The sequence below is a fragment of the Pygocentrus nattereri genome, chromosome 3, assembly GCF_015220715.1.
Source record: "Pygocentrus nattereri isolate fPygNat1 chromosome 3, fPygNat1.pri, whole genome shotgun sequence".
Lineage (NCBI taxonomy): Eukaryota > Metazoa > Chordata > Actinopteri > Characiformes > Serrasalmidae > Pygocentrus > Pygocentrus nattereri.
Window position 1 is genome coordinate 4,356,029 of NC_051213.1, and position 19,979 is coordinate 4,376,007.

Genomic DNA, 19,979 nt, shown 5'->3' on the forward strand with positions numbered 1-19,979 from the left:
CCCCCCAACTCACTCACTCATCCTCATACACACCCCCCAACTCACTCGCTCATCCTCATACACACCCCCCAACTCACTCAATCATCCTCATACACACCCCCCCAACTCACTCACTCATCCTCATACACCCCCCCAACTCACTCACTCATCCTCATACACACCCCCTCAACTCACTCACTCATCCTCATACACACCCCCCAACTCACTCACTCATCCTCATACACACCCCCTCAACTCACTCACTCATCCTCATACACACCCCCCCAACTCACTCACTCATCCTCATACACACCCCCCCAACTCACTCACTCATCCTCATACACACCCCCCCAACTCACTCACTCATCCTCATACACACCCCCCCAACTCACTCGCTCATCCTCATACACACCACCTCAACTCACTCACTCATCCTCATACACACCCCCCCAACTCACTCGCTCATCCTCATACACACCACCCCAACTCACTCACTCATCCTCATACACAACCCCCCAACTCACTCACTCATCCTCATACACACCCCCCCAACTCACTCACTCATCCTCATACACACCCCCCCAACTCACTCACTCATCCTCATACACACCCGCCCAACTCACTCACTCATCCTCATACACACCCCCCCAACTCACTCACTCATCCTCATACACACCCCCCAACTCACTCACTCATCCTCATACACACCCCCCAACTCACTCACTCATCCTCATACACACCCCCAACTCACTCACTCATCCTCATACACACCCCACAACTCACTCACTCATCCTCATACACACCCCCCAACTCACTCACTCATCCTCATACACACCCCCAACTCACTCACTCATCCTCATACACACCCCCCCAACTCACTCACTCATCCTCATACACACCCCCCAACTCACTCACTCATCCTCATACACCCCCCCAACTCACTCACTCATCCACATACACCCCCCCCAACTCACTCACTCATCCTCATACACACCCCCTCAACTCACTCATTCATCCTCATACACACCCCCCAACTCACTCACTCATCCTCATACACCCCCCCCAACTCACTCACTCATCCTCATACACACCCCCCAACTCACTCGCTCATCCTCATACACACCCCCTCAACTCACTCGCTCATCCTCATACACACCCCCCCAAGTTACTCGCTCATCCTCATACACACCCCCCCAACTCACTCACTCATCCTCATACACACCCCCTCAACTCACTCACTCATTCTCATACACACCCTCCCCAACTCACTCACTCATCCTCATACACCCCCCCAACTCACTCACTCATCCTCATACACACCCCCCAACTCACTCACTCATCCTCATACACACCCCCCCAACTCACTCACTCATCCTCATACACACCACCCCAACTCACTCACTCATCCTCATACACACCCCCCAACTCACTCACTCATCCTCTTACACACCCCCCAACTCACTCACTCATCCTCATACACACCCCCCAACTCACTTACTCATCCTCATACACACCCCCCAACTCACTCACTCATCCTCATACACACCACCCCAACTCACTCACTCATCCTCTTACACACCCCAACTCACTCATTCATCCTCATACACACCCCCCAACTCACTCACTCATCCTCATACACCCCCCCAACTCACTCACTCATCCTCATACACACCCCCCAACTCATTCACTCATCCTCATACACACCCCCCCAACTCACTCACTCATCCTCATACACCCCCCCAACTCACTCACTCATCCTCATACACACCCCCCAACTCACTCACTCATCCTCATACACACCCCCCAACTCACTCACTCATCCTCATACACACCCCCCAACTCACTCACTCATCCTCATACACACCCCCCAACTCAATCACTCATCCTCATACACACCCCCCCCAACTCACTCACTCATCCTCATACACACCCCCCCAACTCACTCACTCATCCTCATACACCCCCCCCCAACTCACTCACTCATCCTCATACACACCCCCTCAACTCACTCACTCATCCTCATACACACCCCCCAACTCACTCACTCATCCTCATACACACCCCTCAACTCACTCACTCATCCTCATACACACCCCCCAACTCACTCACTCATCCTCATACACCCCCCCAACTCACTCACTCATCCTCATACACACCCCCCAACTCACTCACTCATCCTCATACACACCCCCCAACTCACTCACTCATCCTCATACACACCCCCCAACTCACTCACTCATCCTCATACACACCCCCCAACTCACTCACTCATCCTCATACACACCCCCCCCAACTCACTCACTCATGCTCATACACACCCCCCAACTCACTCACTCATCCTCATACACACCCCCCCAACTCACTCACTCATCCTCATACACACCCCCCCAACTCACTCACTCATCCTCATACACACCCCCTCAACTCACTCACTCATCCTCATACACACCCCCCAACTCACTCACTCATCCTCATACACACCCCTCAACTCACTCACTCATCCTCATACACACCCCCCAACTCACTCACTCATCCTCATACACACCCCCCAACTCACTCACTCATCCTCATACACACCCCTCAACTCACTCACTCATCCTCATACACACACCCCCAACTCACTCACTCATCCTCATACACACCCTCCCCAACTCACTCACTCATCCTCATACACCCCCCCCAACTCACTCACTCATCCTCATACACACCCCCCAACTCACTCGCTCATCCTCATACACACCCCCTCAACTCACTCGCTCATCCTCATACACACCCCCCCAAGTTACTCGCTCATCCTCATACACACCCCCCCAACTCACTCACTCATCCTCATACACACCCCCTCCAACTCACTCACTCATCCTCATACACACCCTCCCCAACTCACTCACTCATCCTCATACACACCCCCCCAACTCACTCACTCATCCTCATACACACCCCCCCAACTCACTCACTCATCCTCATACACACCCCCTCAACTCACTCACTCATCCTCATACACACACCCCCAACTCACTCACTCATCCTCATACACACCCCCCAACTCACTCACTCATCCTCATACACACCCCCCAACTCACTCACTCATCCTCATACACACCCCCCCAACTCACTCACTCATTCTCATACACACCCCCCAACTCAATCACTCATCCTCATACACACCCCCCCAACTCACTCACTCATCCTCATACACACCCCCTCAACTCACTCACTCATCCTCATACACACCCCCCAACTCAATCACATCCTCATACACACCCCCCCAACTCACTCACTCATCCTCATACACACCCCCTCAACTCACTCACTCATCCTCATACACACCCCCCCAACTCACTCACTCATCCTCATACACACCCTCCCCAACTCACTCACTCATCCTCATACACACCCCCCCAACTCACTCACTCATCCTCATACACACCCCCCAACTCAATCACTCATCCTCATACACACCCCCCCAACTCACTCACTCATCCTCATACACACCCCCCAACTCAATCACTCATCCTCATACACACCCCCCAACTCACTCACTCATCCTCATACACCCCCCCAACTCACTCACTCATCCTCATACACACCCCCCCCAACTCACTCACTCATCCTCATACACACCCCCCCCAACTCACTCACTCATCCTCATACACACCCCTCAACTCACTCACTCATCCTCATACACACCCCCTCAACTCACTCACTCATCCTCATACACACCCCCCCAACTCACTCACTCATCCTCATACACACCCTCCCCAACTCACTCACTCATCCTCATACACACCCCCCAACTCACTCACTCATCCTCATACACACCCCCCCAACTCACTCACTCATCCTCATACACACCACCCCAACTCACTCACTCATCCTCATACACACCCCCCAACTCACTCACTCATCCTCTTACACACCCCCCAACTCACTCACTCATCCTCATACACACCCCCCAACTCACTTACTCATCCTCATACACACCCCCCAACTCACTCACTCATCCTCATACACACCACCCCAACTCACTCACTCATCCTCTTACACACCCCAACTCACTCATTCATCCTCATACACACCCCCCAACTCACTCACTCATCCTCATACACCCCCCCAACTCACTCACTCATCCTCATACACACCCCCCAACTCATTCACTCATCCTCATACACACCCCCCCAACTCACTCACTCATCCTCATACACCCCCCCAACTCACTCACTCATCCTCATACACACCCCCCAACTCACTCACTCATCCTCATACACACCCCCCAACTCACTCACTCATCCTCATACACACCCCCCAACTCACTCACTCATCCTCATACACACCCCCCAACTCAATCACTCATCCTCATACACACCCCCCCCAACTCACTCACTCATCCTCATACACACCCCCCCAACTCACTCACTCATCCTCATACACACCCCCCCAACTCACTCACTCATCCTCATACACACCCCCTCAACTCACTCACTCATCCTCATACACACCCCCCAACTCACTCACTCATCCTCATACACACCCCTCAACTCACTCACTCATCCTCATACACACCCCCCAACTCACTCACTCATCCTCATACACCCCCCAACTCACTCACTCATCCTCATACACACCCCCCAACTCACTCACTCATCCTCATACACACCCCCCAACTCACTCACTCATCCTCATACACACCCCCCAACTCACTCACTCATCCTCATACACACCCCCCAACTCACTCACTCATCCTCATACACACCCCCCCCAACTCACTCACTCATCCTCATACACACCCCCCAACTCACTCACTCATCCTCATACACACCCCCCCAACTCACTCACTCATCCTCATACACACCCCCCCAACTCACTCACTCATCCTCATACACACCCCCTCAACTCACTCACTCATCCTCATACACACCCCCCAACTCACTCACTCATCCTCATACACACCCCTCAACTCACTCACTCATCCTCATACACACCCCCCAACTCACTCACTCATCCTCATACACACCCCCCAACTCACTCACTCATCCTCATACACACCCCTCAACTCACTCACTCATCCTCATACACACACCCCCAACTCACTCACTCATCCTCATACACACCCTCCCCAACTCACTCACTCATCCTCATACACCCCCCCCAACTCACTCACTCATCCTCATACACACCCCCCAACTCACTCGCTCATCCTCATACACACCCCCTCAACTCACTCGCTCATCCTCATACACACCCCCCCAAGTTACTCGCTCATCCTCATACACCCCCCCCCAACTCACTCACTCATCCTCATACACACCCCCTCCAACTCACTCACTCATCCTCATACACACCCTCCCCAACTCACTCACTCATCCTCATACACACCCCCCCAACTCACTCACTCATCCTCATACACACCCCCCCAACTCACTCACTCATCCTCATACACACCCCCCCAACTCACTCACTCATCCTCATACACACACCCCCAACTCACTCACTCATCCTCATACACACCCCCCAACTCACTCACTCATCCTCATACACACCCCCCAACTCACTCACTCATCCTCATACACACCCCCCCAACTCACTCACTCATTCTCATACACACCCCCCAACTCAATCACTCATCCTCATACACACCCCCCCAACTCACTCACTCATCCTCATACACACCCCCTCAACTCACTCACTCATCCTCATACACACCCCCCAACTCAATCACATCCTCATACACACCCCCCCAACTCACTCACTCATCCTCATACACACCCCCTCAACTCACTCACTCATCCTCATACACACCCCCCCAACTCACTCACTCATCCTCATACACACCCTCCCCAACTCACTCACTCATCCTCATACACACCCCCCCAACTCACTCACTCATCCTCATACACACCCCCCAACTCAATCACTCATCCTCATACACACCCCCCCAACTCACTCACTCATCCTCATACACACCCCCCAACTCAATCACTCATCCTCATACACACCCCCCAACTCACTCACTCATCCTCATACACCCCCCCAACTCACTCACTCATCCTCATACACACCCCCCCCAACTCACTCACTCATCCTCATACACACCCCCCCCAACTCACTCACTCATCCTCATACACACCCCTCAACTCACTCACTCATCCTCATACACACCCCCTCAACTCACTCACTCATCCTCATACACACCCCCCCAACTCACTCACTCATCCTCATACACACCCTCCCCAACTCACTCACTCATCCTCATACACACCCCTCAACTCACTCACTCATCCTCATACACACCCCAACTCACTCGCTCATCCTCATACACACCCCCTCAACTCACTCACTCATCCTCATACACACCCCCCCAACTCACTCACTCATCCTCATACACACCCCCCCAACTCACTCACTCATCCTCATACACACCCCCAACTCACTCACTCACTCTCATACACACCCCCCCCAACTCACTCACTCATCCTCATACACACCCCCCCAACTCACTCACTCATCCTCATACACACCCCCTCAACTCACTCACTCATCCTCATACACCCCACAACTCACTCACTCATCCTCATACACACCCCCAACTCACTCACTCATCCTCATACACACCCCCCAACTCACTCAGTCATCCTCATACACACCCCTCAACTCACTCACTCATCCTCATACACACCCCCAACTCACTCACTCATCCTCATACACACCCCCCAACTCACTCACTCATCCTCATACACCCCCCAACTCACTCATTCATCCTCATACACACCCCTCAACTCACTCACTCATCCTCATACACACCCCCCAACTCACTCAGTCATCCTCATACACACCCCCTCAACTCACTCACTCATCCTCATACACACCCCCCAACTCACTCACTCATCCTCATACACACCCCTCAACTCACTCACTCATCCTCATACACCCCCCCCAACTTACTCACTCATCCTCATATACACCCCCCCAACTCACTCAATCATCCTCATACACACCCCCCAACTCACTCACTCATCCTCATACCCCCCCCCCCCCCAACTCACTCACTCTATTTGTATTTTCACTGCAGTTATTTTATGTCTGATTCTCTAAATTCAGGTTAAACGCTACTCTGAGACGTTGTTCACCGCTAAAGAATAGTGAATAAAAATACGGTGGTGAAAATGTTTTTCGTGCTAATTTAAGAGCAGTTAAAACACACCGGTCAATTTTTACCGGGAACACTAAAGTAAGGGGCGGGAGGTGAAGAGGACAGGAGGGTTAAAACCTTTTTAAAAAATGGGCTGTTTTGAACGTATGTGGGGGATATGATGTCCTCTCATTCTTTACCTTGGTGGTTTTAGTCGAAACAGCACATTAAGCTGCTAAAATTCTGTCCCAGAGTGATGCAGAGAAACTAGTTTAAGCGTTTCTTAGGAGCAGAGTTGGTATTTTTTCTAGGAGTCTTAAGAAAATAATACATATTCTATAAATCATAGTTCTCTTCTGTCACAGGGCAGTCGTGGGCTGGAGGTTAGGAAACCAGCCTCGTGACCGGAAGGTCGCCGGTTCGATCCCCAGAGCCGACAGAACATGACTGAGTTGTCCTTGAGCAAGACACCTCACTACATCCATAAACCTTCTCTGAGGTCTACCTTTTCTCCTTCTACCCGGCAGCTCCATCTCCAACATTCTTTGCCCAATATATCCACTATTCCTCCTCAACACATGTCCAAACCATCTCAACCTGGCCTCTCTGGCTTTATCTCCAAACTGCTCCACCTTCACTGTCCCTCTGATCTGCTCATCTCCAATCTTGTCCATATTTCATTAATATAAAATGCAGCAGCACGGATCCATCTCATTTTCAAAGAAAAACCGGCGCAATCGTCTCAACACGGACCAAAATCTTCAAAGAATGATTCCCATATTTTGTGGAATCTATGGCATGAAGCATCGAGGCTGTTATGAGAGTGAATGGAGGCCCCACACACTTAAAAATGATGGTCTTCAAGGCGACTTCGGGAAGAAAAGTCGTTCTATACGGAACCATGAACACTCAAAGAACCCTTGGCATGATTAAAGGGTTCTTTGCACCATGAAACGGTTCTCCATATTGACGTAGAATGTGCTATAGGATGGTTCTATATAGAACCTTTTGCAAAAGAGTTCTTCTGTTGTTACAGGCTTGACATCTTCGCAATAGAAGAACCCTTTTCAGAAAGGTTCTATGTGCAACCATCTAAAGCACATTCACGATCAATCTGAAGAAACATTTAATGGCGCTGAGGAACTTTTAATCATGCAATGGGTTTATGGTTCTACGTAGGACCATTTTTCTTACTAAAGAACACTTGAAGAACTGTGATTTTTAAGAGCGTACCCAGTTTTAATGTAGTGTTCCTATTAAACTATACAGCCAAAATAGATCTGGTTTCTAAAAAAGGTGAAGGTGCTTGAATTTCGAATTTGAAGAGAATCTTGAATTTGAAGTGAAAATATCTGGAGGATTTTGAGATGTAGATGTCTTAAAGCTGTAGCTGCCAAAAAAATGGCTTTAGAACAAAGTTCATATCACAATTTGTGCAGGTTTGAAGGGGATGTATGCGCTGAAAGTATATGAACAGATAAATAACAAGAGATATCATAAATATGATTACAAAATTAATATTATTCAGCTCTTCCTTTCAGTACACATTGATTTTGCATATTAAAAATGCCTTATATTTAATACGCAACTCTACTTGGAATTAAAAGTAAAGTCCGTCTTGCTGTTTTAGCACAAATCCATGAGGACAGAACATCAATAAAAACGCCCGCCTTAGGTTAATGATTTATATTTCCTCAAAAATGACCAATAAAATAAATGACCATGCAAATATATATATATATATATATATATATATATATATATGGCATGTGCGACTGTCTCATATCTCTCATATCTGTACTGTAACTGACCCAAAATACCAACACGTTTTAGGGTTTTAACCTCTTATTATCCAGGGCTTATTCTGGTTTGTCCATCTGAATTTATGTGACCAAATCATGAGGCAAACTATTCAGTAACTGCAAGAAATAAATGTACAATTTTATTTTATTTACTTATTTTTATTTATTTATTTTTTGGTAAAAGCTCCTCTTAAATGAACAGAACGTGTGTTTTATGATCTCCACATATCACTACATGCTCACGATTCACTGTAGGCCAAAAATCTCCGCCGCTCTTTGTGTTGTTCTCTAAAAGTGATGTTTCCAGAGCAGATCACTGAAGAGACGCCGTCTGTTTATAGTTTAGAGCCCAGATTTGGGGAAAAACGGGTCGAATTTCAGTAGAAAAAACAAAGTTCAGCTTCTTTTATTATAAGGGTTTAAAATGACATCACCGTCTATTAGACTGGAGAGAAGAGCTACAGCCTCACACGACGCCCAGCTTCTGAATGGAGCTCATGGAATATGAACGTTATGACGAAGCGCGTTTTGGACCCACCGGTGGTCCCGAGGAGTTGAAGAGGTTAAGGGTTGAATAAGAAAAACAAAACTGCCTGACCGCTTGTCATTCATCACTCTAACATATCTCTAAGGCGCGTGTCTCACACTCACCAATACACCACGAAAGTGCTCCACTACACTGTGTGAGACAGAGTGAGCTCTCACAGTGCACTCAGGCCTTCAGTGGCCTCCCTCATACTAATATCTCTATTAAGGCAGCCTCATAGAGTCTGAGGTCTGAAATAAAGCCACTGTTCCGCTCTGTAATACTCTGGCTGGCCTCCACGCAGTAAATAACTGTGAAATGTCTTTAGGAAATGGGGCAGCAGGACTTACTTTAACCTTGTGTGTTAGGGCCCTTAGTGCGCTCTAATGCAAATTAAACATTACTTACTCTGTCCGTAAGATAGATTCCTCTAGTCATTATTTCCTGACCCCCTTTTTTTTGTCCGAGCTAAGAATTGCGCGGCTCCTGCGTAAGCTGTCGCCCTGAGCTGCTTTCTAACATTAGAAACCCCTCTCGAAGAACAGAGCCCAGCTCACGGCTCCTACCCCCCCACCCCCCCCACCCCCACCCCCACAACATAAAATCAGTCCCATTCGCACACTTGCACTAGTTCCGAGTCACCAGGGGAGCCAGACTGTGTACGATGTCCAGGCTGATTGAGTCTGTTTACAATGTTTTTTTGTGGCTATTTATATATTAACTTCATATATTAGCTTTATTGTAAATTTTACATGTGAAATTTTTATGCTCAGTGTCTAAATCACAGCATAATAATGTCACAAGAACATGAAAAACACCGTCGCTGCCCAATGGAAACGACGCATCTCCATTTCTGTGGATTTTCAGTTTTCTACATCACTTCAACTCACCAGCTGTCCTATAGGCTGTGTATACATTCCATGACGATTGGACCAAGAGAAGCGGTTCAAAATCACTCGGAACTAAATCTCTTTTCATTGACTTACGTTGGAAGGTGAGAGTGTTTTCCGTCTTCTCCTGTAAAGTTAACATCCTAGAGATGCTTGGTTTTCATTGGACAGGGACGATATGCTGGCACAGTATTCACTGTGACGTTTGTGAGGCTGGTGGCTGTGTCTCATTACCACATAAGGAGCATTGTAAACAGCATTTATGAAGAGACAACACTAAATTGTAGGAGACGCAATTCTGCTGTTGGAAGAAAACCTCATATCTCTATTTTTGTCGTTTTCCAGTTTTTGACATAATTTGAAAAGGCTTGCTACTCTTTACATCATATGTACATTTCATGATGAACGGCCCTACAGAAATGTCCCAAAATGACTTGCAAAGACGTCTGGTTCCATTGACTTCCATTAAAAGTAAAGTAGGTTTTTTCCTTCTCCTGTAAAGTTCCCATTTTGAAGATACAAGGTTTTCTTCCGACAACGGCAAAATATATTAGTAACAGAAATATCACCTTTAATTCTAGGGATAAGGAATTATGACTGTTTTCTGAACATGAACACAGAGAAATATCCTATATTTATCTGAGCCGGGGGATGGGGTGTGCACAAAAAAAAACATCCTAGAAAAGTGTAGCTTATGGGCCCATTAAACTGTTCCTTACCTAAACAGCTGCAGAGCCAGCAGGGAACAAGTCAACTCACTAGACACTGAGACAAACTCACTGTATGCAGCACAGAACCTGTGAAATAATAATAAATAAATGCAAAATAAATAAATAAAGAAATAAAAAAACGCAGAACTTAATGAAAGTGAAGTAAATATTACTGTTAAATTGGCTTTAATTCTCTAATTCCACAGACAAAGGAAACAGAAAACATCCCTTTTCTAATGTACAGTGTAAAACTATTTTTAGCATTCATGTAATTATCAGTACTAGATGCCTTCTGCTCTGCAATTTCACTTTGGAATTGAATGCAGTTGTATGTCTTAGCTTCAAAAAATATGCAACACTGGGGGTCCTGAGACTCCCTGATTAAACTCTTGGAGCCCCTGAACATTTGGAGGTGCTCAAACACAACGTACATTGTTTCACCCACAATCAGCTTCTGTGTTTGGCGCTCTTTTCTAACAGGGTGGCAAATTGGTTCAGGAGGCTTCTAAGCCGCATCTCCTTCCAGGTGGTGGGTGGGAGCTGGAGCCTTACCCAGCTGTCATTGGTCAAAAGGTGGGATACACCCTGGACAGGTTGCCAGTCCATCGCCTGGAGGACAGACACATTCACACCAAGAGGCAATTTAACGTGTCCAAACGGCCTGACTGGATGTCTTTGAACTGTGGGAGGAAACCGGAGAAAACCCACATGGACAACATGCAAACCCCACACAGAAAGGACTCCGGTTGCCCGGCCGGGGACTCAAACCCAGGCCTTCCTTGCTGTGAGACGACAGCACTACCCACCACACCACCGAGCTTTAAGTTTAAAATTACCTAGATCCAGGAGACCTCTGAGAACTTTACCATACTGCACTGTGTATCAGAAAACTTGCTAGTAAAAGGCCGGACCCCCTTTTGCCTTCAGAACTGTCTTAATTCTTCATGGCAGACTTTCAACAAGGTGTTGGAAACGTTCCTCAGAGATTCTGGTTGGTTATTTGAGTTCCTGTTGCCTTTCTATCATCTGGAACCAGTCTGCCCATTCTCCTCTGACCTCTCACATCAACAAGGCATTTTCGTCCACACAACTGACCGCTCACTGGATGTTTCCTCTTTTTCTGACCGTTCTCTGTAAACCCTAGAGATGGTTGTGCGTGAAAATCCCAGCAGATCAGCAGTTTCTGAAATACTCAGACCAGCTCGTCTGGCACCAACAACCACGCCACGTTCAAAGTCCCTTAAATCCCCTTTCTTCCCCGTTTTGATGCTCGATCTGCACTTCAGCAAGTCGTCTTGACCACCTCTACAGGCCTAAATGCACTGAGTTGCGGCCGTGTGATTGGCTGATTGGCTATTTCTGTTAACAAGCAATTGAATTGATTGTACCTAATAAAGTGGCTGGTGAGTGTATTTTCCTCTGGCTTGTATCTGATCTCCTCACAAACACCCCCTGACAATGAATTAAAGCTGGTCTCTGAGTTTTGCACAGTACTACAAACATATCTATATAAACAAATGGAGAAAAGCTCTGCAGGCTGTTCCCAGCGTTGCCCTGTTTACGCTGCTCTGCGGCCTCGTCCTGTCCGTGTTAGGAGACCAGAGAGTGTGTATATGTGTGTGTGTTTGGAGTCCCGAGAGTCTGACAAGTGCCTCCATTGGCATTTTAGTGAAATATTAACAGTGAAGGAGATTCTCTGTGACATATTGTAAAGGCTGTCAGCGCAATTTCAGAGCCAGTGGGCTGAGAGGAGGAAACAGGGAAGAGGAAGGGCAGGAGTTGGCTGGCGGGGGTGTGCGGGGGGGGGGTAAACACGTGAAAAGGGTGAGGTAATGCTGGCTGGCTGCTGGGAAAAGGTACAACCTGCCACTAGAGCTCTGGGGGGGTTACTGTTGGGGAGGGAATGGCGAGCTGAAGGTGCGGAAGGGAATGGTATTGACATCCAGCGCTGTCCAAGGCCACGCTAAACCCATCTGTGCAGCTCCGCAGCCTACAGGGGCAGCCGGGCCAGCCAGGGTTTTTACCCACGGCTGGATATTGATTGCTGTTGAGGGGAAGTGTCTCGGGGCCGCTCCCCAAGAGAGAGTGCAGGCCTTTCCGTTCCTTTCCTTTCCTCTGCTCTTCTTCCGGGGCTGCTCTCTCTGCTGTTTCAGGTCATGGCCACTGAAGGCTTCTACAAGGATTTGGCCAGATTTAACATGTTTTCAGTAATCTCTAAGAAAAAAGTGGTAATTAAGTTGGTTTAATGAGGCCAACTTACTATTTGTTGTTATCTTCTTCTTCTTTTTATTATTATTATTATTATTATTATATGCACCTTATGTACACCTTAGCAACCACCTGGAATACCATAGCAAAGTCCTAGCAACACCTTAGCAACCACTTGGTATACCATAGCAAAGTCCTAGCAACACCTTAGCAACCACCTGGAATACCATAGCAAAGTCCTAGCAACACCTTAGCAACCACCTGGAATACCATAGCAAAGTCCTAGCAACACCTTAGCAACCACTTGGGATACCAAAGCAGCAATGCTAGCTGCTTAGCTATGGTTCTTTGTTAAGAAGCAAGAGAAAAAAGTGTAAAAAATATAGAAAATATATCAGACTGTGAAAACACTTTATTATTATTATTATTATTATTATTATTATTATTAGTAGTAGTAGTAGTAGTAGTAGTAGTAGTAGTAGTAATAGTAGTAGTAGTGGCTTTGCTATTATTGTTATTATTGTTAAATTGTGAAATATATGTTAACACACCAAGAAAATATATTACATACATATCAAATTTGTGAAATGATAAGTAATATTTTTCTTATTAATATAATCTTATTAATAATACAAAGCAATCAACATATCAGGTTGTAAGTATTGTCCATGCTTGGTACTTTCAAATTGTGAAAATAAAATCCAAGAAAGATGCCAAGATTTATATCCAAGTTATTATTATTATTATTATTATTATTATTATTATTATTACTACATGACTTCATTTATTTATCTGCGGTGAGAAGCGGTTCACAGATGCTGGAGATGCAGAAGATGCTGGGGACCTGTGTTTCTGTTTTTCCAGAGGAGCAGGAGCGCCGAAGCTGTCTGGACCCTCCTCCTGTAAGTATATTTATCCCTGATATGTATTTGGGTTTATGTATTTCAGACAGTATAAGATGCACTGCTGGGTATCGCAGTGCTACTAAATCCGTAATCAGCAGCAGATATTTGGCAGAAACATTTCACTCGGTCTAAAATAATCCTCTTCCCCAGCACATTAGATCCAGCGTGGCAGAGCGATATTGTTTTCAGAAGAGATTTGTATAAACAGCTGTTTTCTAAACAGACACATGGGCACTATGACAATGCGCTCCTCAAATAATCCCCCTGCAAATATTCCCCCAGTGCCACCAGACCCTCCAAACGGCCGCCCATGCCAGAGCTTTCACCTTCCCCGGCGACACTAACGCAGCTCGGGAGGGGACACTGCGGTCAGCCACAGCGTTCTACACACGTGTGGTGAACCTCAGGAGCCGAATGTTCTGATCCTTTCACACACGTTCCTGTTAACTATTCATGCATACAGCCCTAACACACCGACGTCTGGATATGCACGGAAATCCCCAACACTGAAATAAGTGACAGTTCTTCGTACATGTTTCTGTTAATATGAGGATCTAAATGATGTAAAGCTGCACATAAAACCATAGAAAGGACCATATTGAGGAAATCTGCACCCAACAGTGGCCAATGCTTTTAGTTACAGCACCAGCTGGAATTCACTACAGGAAACAGTAAAACTCAGGTCACTGGTGTCACTCAGTCATTTTAAACTTTTAATATCAAACCACCTACAGACAGCCTGGACCTGTTTTACCTAATTATATTTATTCGTAACTTTTATTTTTGTGTTAGTTCTCCTTAGTTTTTTTTATCTCTTTTTATTTATTTATTGATTTCCTCTCATTTTATTTTAAGTTTTTATGATTACTTTTTTTAATTTGTGATATTGTACTATTACTTTACTAATTTCTTATCTATTTTGATCTTAATTTCTTACCATTTAAAATCTCAAGTTCTATTTTTATCTACTTTTATCTTTTATTCACTGTTATTTTAAATGTTCTTTTCATTTAAAATGATTAAATGTAGTTATTATTTTCTTTGTCCTGTCAATCCCTGTTTTTGTAAACGCTCGGCTACATTGAAAATGAGGGTTGCCCTCAATGTACTTCCGAGTCAAAATAAAGGTTGATTGATTGATTGATTGAATTCTGGGAGCCCAACAAGGAGCTCCGCTGTAACAAAGCATAGGGTTTGTTATAACAAGCATACTTTTCATTAATTTCATTTATAATACTTGATTTTGAAAACAGCCCCAGGGACATGGCCTGGCCTAATTCCTAATCCATTGTTTGAGTAAGATGTACGTTTTGGAGTGTCTCCATTGTGTTACGGCAAATTTTGTGATGTGCAGATTAAGTTAAGCTCTACTGTAAAATGAAAATAATGTGACACGTATGCTTGTTATAACAAACCCTATACCTTGTTACAGCTGAGCTCCTTGTTGGGGTCAATGGTAAAATGTATATGTATATATATATATGTATATCGCTGCTGGCAGAACAAAATCTTGTATCTAAAATGAGGAGAAGCAAAAAACAGACTCTACTTTTAATGTAAGCCAATGAAACCAGACATTTTATCAAGTAATTCTGGGCCCTTTCTTTTGGTCCATTCATCATATATATATATATATATATACACACACATACAGATCGTTGCTGTTGGAACAAAACCTCTTATCTCCATAATGATAACTTTACAGCAGAAGGGAAAACATGCTCTACTTTTAAGTGATACTTTTTTTTTTTTTATCCCACAATCGGGGAAATTCCACCTCTGCATTTAACCCATCCATGAAGTGAAACACCACATACACACACTAGTGAGCACACAAACACTAGGGGGCAGCGAGCACACTTGCCCGGAGCGGTGGGCAGTTGGGGGGTTAGGTGACTTGCTCAAGGACACCTCAGTCATGAGCTGTTGGCCCTGGGGATCAAACCGGCGACCTTCCGGTCACAGGGCCAGTTCCCTAACCTCCAGCCCACGACTGCCCCCAAAGTAAGTCTATTGATCATTGATCCAGACTTCTTTCCAAGTAATTCTGGGCCATTTCTGTTGGTCCATTTACCATGAAATTTAAACACAATGTATATCAAAACGGGAACTTTCAATTATGTTAAAAACGGAAAAAAAATAAATAATAAAGGTGGAGATGTTTCGGCCCATTGACGAGTTTACTCGTTTTCTCAGATCTTATATTTATTTGTGCTGCATTTTTCATGCACGTAAACATAATCAGCCAATAAAGTCATTTTAATCCTGATTTTCATCAGCTTTGACGTGCAGGCCGGCGACTCTGCTGAGCATGTGCAGAATGAGTGACATGATTGGAGCCTTTGGCAGCTTTAGAACTGACCCCTATTATAACCGACCCCAGTCCCCCGCGCTAAAGTGGCCTAATTGAGGCCAGTAATTCTATGATTGAGGTCCACTCAAACGCTGCATGCCCACCATCTCTACGGTGGTGTATCAGTCCGCGCGATCACGCGTATCATTGTATCGTGTTCCATAACGATAATGATTAGCTGAGGAATGGCTGATCTTTATCGGTGCGTTAACTATGCAGGAAATACATTAGTCTCGGGAGCTGTCCTGCAGTCCATATCTGTGGTTGAATTACAGCAGATTGGGCATGGCCTCTGATCCTGTCACTGGCTCATGTTCCTCAGCCTAAAGATTTTCTGCAACCGCACAGGCCTGCAGTCCGTCCGTCATAAAACCTGCTGGAAAGGCTAAGATTTCCCTCATAACCAGCCTGCGCTGTGGGTATCGCCTCCAAATACAACCTTGGAGCGTCATCGAACTCAATGATATGAGAGCACGAGCTGTTGGCCGCTGGACACGGCACCTTAAATACTTCGTTCTTTTTATTTACGAATAAGTCTTCGGGATATCCAAACACAAATTCACTGAGTGTGCAAACAGGCGCAGCCCGTTAAGCCTAATTTGATCGATTATTTATTTATTTACTCATTTATGAATTTATTTACAACCCCATTGTGGACGCTGTGCAAAAAGTAAACAAAAGCAAAACGCAACGATGTGCAAATCATTTAAACGCAGTCATAAGCGTGGAGGGTCTAGAGTTTGGGGCTGAGGCGACTGCCCTGGGGGGCTCCTGTGTTCACTGTGGGCTCTGCAGAGACCTTAATTCCCATCCTCACCATCTGTGGAGTGTCTGTAAAGAAATCCAAAGTCCAGTTACAGGTCGGGTCACACTTCAAGATCTGCCACGTTCACAATCAGCTTCACGGGCCAGATCATGTTAAAGCAGAACTGTAGTCCAGAAAGTTCTGCTCGTGTCCAGGTGTTCCAATGCAGAGTGATGCATCAGGGCCACTATGTCATCCACTGATCTGTCCGGGTCGTACGCAAACTGCTGGAGATCCACCGTGTCTGGAACCACAGAGTTTAAGGATTTTTCCACACACTTAACCGGTGACTGGTGTAAGTGCCACCATCCTAAAGATGTTTGTTGTGGATATGTTTGGTTTTTTAGGGACTGTTTCTACGGTGGTGGACTTGGAGGACCTTGGCAGTGTCTCCTGTGAGACAGGTGTTTAAAACGCCTGTGTACACCCCTGCCAGCTGTTCAGCACACAGCCATTGTGTCCTGCTGCTTTGTGGGGGTTTATCTGCTTCAAAGCCCTAAATACCTGTGTGTCACCTGGAATGCCTTCTCCTCGGGGTTACAGGGGGATTTTGGGGAGATGTCTGTGCTCAGTCTGTCGAATCTGGCATCGAAACTGTCGAGGTTGTCTGGTGGGGTGGCATCTCTGTCCTATTCATATATCTTTGTCCTGTGGTTCGTAACAGATTGGATTCCCTGCCACACGTTACATGTGTTACTATCTAGATAGCGACTCTCGAGATTTTGGGATTGTGTCCTTCTTGCAGCTCTGAGGGAATTTTGAAGATATATTGGGCCCACTGAAAATCCATCGTGCCCTCTGACTTAACAGCTCACGCAGTTTCCTGATCTTCACACTTATCTTCATTGAGCCAGGGCTTTGACTGGGAAAAACACAAGTAGTTTCAGATGGGAAACAGATGGAAGTGCACCAGTTAATGGAGCAACCGACAATCCTCTGTGTAGTCATGAACATGGACTGTGGCCTCCTTAAAAATGTTCATGTCTGAAACCATTAGGCAACCCGGCATGTCTGTCAGTGCACTGTCAGACTCCATCGGAATAGTTGGAAGTGTGATTGGATTAGCTTTCAGCCTTGTGGTGTAGGTGGGCTGTTACAAGATTGCCAGGTTGTCAGTCTTACCGAAGTGGGGTTTGGGGACAGCAGCGTAAGTATTCCTGCTATCCGGACAAAACCTCGTATCTCCAAATCGGTAGCTCTACAGGAGAGGAAAAGACCTGCTTTACTTTAAATGTAAGTCAGTGAAACCAGACTCTTTATCCAAGTTATTTTGGGCAGTTTCTTTTGATCCATTCATCATTAAATTTACACACAACGTAAAGGCCAACACTGCGATGGACTGGCGACCTGTCCAAGGTGTATCCTGCCTTAGTAGCGATAGGTTATTGTAGAAGTGGTCCAAAGTGATGGTTTCAGTTTACAGTAATAAAAACATCTGGACAGGTGGTATATCATGCCCACCGATCATGCCGTGCAGTTCTCTGAGTGCGTTGTCCACATTGGCACAGCAGTGGCAGGTATAATACACCACAGTTCTCTCAGTCAACATATATAATAATATATTCCACATACCCCAGAACAGGACTGGAGTATTACCCCAGTGTCGGCACAGCAGGACTGTTTGACAAGATTCGCAGATCCTCCTCTGTGGGTTCTGCCACACCCTTTTCCCACATCATTTAAGTTGGCTCTGAAGACCATGTAACCTGAGGCATGTTTCACAGAAACACAGCACAGATAGCCATGAAAGTGTCTCTGTGTAGCCGTCCAAATAAAGAGGTTATCTGTTTTATTTTCTGATGCCGGATATCGGCAAAAAAAGTGTAAGCAGGAGGGTCAGTCTTCCTCTGATAACCAGGTTTCAGAGTATCCATGTCCATGGCAGGCCTCGGGGTGCTGAGAGAGCCCCCTGCTGCAGCCCGGCTCGGGGTCGCTCCGGCATGGCAGTGGTGCTCCAGGAAGGAGTCGAGAAGACTAAGGTTAAAATATCCATTGTGACCTCAGTCACTTCGCCGTTTTTGGGGGTTGCCTGATCCAACGTCAAGTTCACGTTTCAAGGTTATTTGTCATTTGCACAACATGTCAGGACATGCATTGAAATGCTTGTGGTGAGGCTCAGATAATCACGCTACAGAAAATACGTAAGTAATATATATATATACACACAAAATCTAGAGAAATTATACACAAAATATCGACACAATATACACAAGACAGAGACAATATACATATAAAGTGACTTGAGTGACTCCGTGCTTTTGTTCTTTAAAGTGGCTGAGTGTTAAGGTGTTATTGTCCATAGCAGAGATGATACGATAATAATAATAATGCTGACAAGCGACTGACCGAAAATGGTAGTACTTCACATGAGCTGCTCACGAGTCAGCAATATAGAAAACTAAGTGAAGCTCTGTGACGTCACACACAGTGGAGAGCCGTGAACATTCAGACAATATTAGGGCCTTTTTATTCAAGGAAATCTCATGAGACCCCCTATAGAGGAGTCCTTTTACATTTATGGGGGGTCCACACTAGCCATCCCCTCAATTCACACCCTAATACCATAGAGGAGCTACCTGTGGTTCTTCAACGACCCTTTCATTAGAAATGGTGAAACCACGCTGCAAAGCTTGTATCTTGTCAAGGGAACTTATCTTAATTCTAGTCTGTCT